General features: G+C 50.5%; 1 long non-coding RNA gene across 1 annotated transcript; it reads left to right on the plus strand.

Moving 5' to 3' along the window:
* Positions 1–47: 47 nt before the first annotated feature.
* On the plus strand, positions 48–1,298 carry LOC109313997. Its single transcript, XR_002102195.1, has 2 exons — positions 48–366; positions 496–1,298. It is a non-coding gene; the product is annotated as an uncharacterized LOC109313997 (long non-coding RNA).
* The last annotated feature ends 797 nt before the right edge of the window (positions 1,299–2,095 follow it).

Here is a 2,095-nt window from a genome sequence, read left to right on the forward strand (position 1 = left end):
GGGCGGTCTCTGAGGGATTTGGGGCACTCAGCTGCAGCTGGGATGAGCTCCTTCCAGACGAGCCGGCAGCAGCAGTTCTCCATCTCCCCAGGTTGACGCTGCAGTGCGGATGAAGCCGAGCGCGGGCAGCGCCTAGGCGGCCGCGGGCCTGCAGCGAGGAGAAGCAGCCCACAAACTGGCCTGCGAAGACTGTCGTCTAAGGCATCCACTCGTCCTCTCACCTCTTCTCTCCCAGCAAGGTCTCTTTTGCCTCCGGCAACTAGATAACTCACCCAGAGTCAGTCGCCTGGAGGTAACTGAAGCCGGCTGCTTAAAGCGCCCTGCATCGACCAGACCCAGGAGACTTCGTTACTTGATGCTTCCCAGGTAACTCAGGCCCCGCTTGGCAATAAAATCCAGCTTCAGCGCAGCCAGTCCAGTCAACAGCTGGGTCCAGGCCTGGACTGCTGACTTCTAAGCTCTCGCTGGATAACTGAAACCTCTCCCTCTTTGCAGAAGCAGAAACACCCAAAGTTGGTGAATTAAAAATCTCTGAGCTGTTTAACAAGCCAGGATTTTGCTGAGCCTGCTGTTAGGCTGTCAACCTCCGCTTCAGTAGCAATTTCTCCTTCCCAGAGAGCTGTTGCTGGCAATGCAGAGGCCAGCGCATTAATCCTCGGCAAGAAGAAACAGTCTAGCGCTGTCATTGTTCTGTAGCACAGGCCTTCCCAAAGTCCTGCAGTTGCACCAACGGAGGCATGGTGCTTACTGTAACACACAAGAGCTGGTGCGTCACCAGTGCCCTTTGTCGGGCACCATTCTGCACATGCTGATTTACGCATCAAACCCCATCCCAAGGAGATTCCCCTTCCCCTCCATGCACAGGAGTCCTATCCCTACACGTGCCCGGGGATTAGCCAGCGGATCCATTCCTGCACCCAGGAGCTGGTACTGCAGAGCGCACGACGAGCAGAGTAATGAATGGCCGGGTGCCGCTAGCTGAGAAAGCCTTATCCGAAAGCTATGCCAGGCTGCGATACAGAGACACCTCACTGCTTATCTGGCAGCAGCAGCAGCAGCAGCTGGAATCCGGCCCCCCGGCTACCTATTTAAGTCGCAGCCGGAGCATGTGGTACTCGCAGTACGGCAATGAAGCTATCCTGGTACGGGACAAGAACAAGCTCGATGTCTCCAGAGATACCGGGCAGTCCAAGTTTTGCACAGTTATGTAACTGGGGTGGCTTAATGCCAGATCGCTGTGGGCAGCGAACACATGAAGAAGCCCGCTGGAAGCCTTAGGCACGTTTTCTTCAAATTAACAAAAAAAAAAAAAAAAAAATGGTGGTAGCTTTAAGTATGTCGCACTCTACTACTGCTGCCTCCTATGTGATGGGGAACACGCTACCCAAGTCGACGCAAGGGAAGAACAAATTAACTTCCCTGCAAGCAAGGCTCTGTGTGCCTGGTACCCACATCCATGTGGCACTTGCATAAATATTTTCATAAGGGATGTTTTATCTGAAATAGTTAGACTAGTGCAACCCACTAGCATGGATGCATGTTTGCTGGTATAAAAGTACCTTATACTGACAGAGCTTTCTTTCCCTTATAGGAATAGCTTTTCCAGTATAAGCACTTGATACTAAGATAATAGCACCAGTATTAAAGAGGAAGAGGGATTGTATCCTTTCAACTCTATCATTAAGGTGGTATGAGTTGTGCGTGTAGGTTGGGTCTTAATTTACTAAACCTGCAAGGATGTTTGAGGTTTGAATTTATTTTCCCCATTGATGCCACCCCTAGCTCAGACTTTTAATTGAGCTCGTCTAGGAGAAACACAATCTAGTCGGGTCCTCACCTAGACTAGCACCATTGGATAAGGCTGGGGATCGCAGGGGTCACGGGAATGTTTGAGCCCAAGCTGTTAGCATTTGGAATTGCTTAGAAATGTTTCTTAAAAAAGATTATCCTGCAAAAACAGGCAGTAACCAAATCTGCCTTTTCTGACTTCCCATGGGCCAAATATAAAAAACTGAAGCGACATACAGGGAGTTGTGTTAATCTCTGCCAGAGCTGCAGCTTTAATGCAGCTCCAGAACCCAGGGAGTTAATGCTG

Source organism: Crocodylus porosus, unplaced genomic scaffold (assembly GCF_001723895.1).
Source record: "Crocodylus porosus isolate Cpor-Errol unplaced genomic scaffold, CroPor_comp1, whole genome shotgun sequence".
NCBI lineage: Eukaryota > Metazoa > Chordata > Crocodylia > Crocodylidae > Crocodylus > Crocodylus porosus.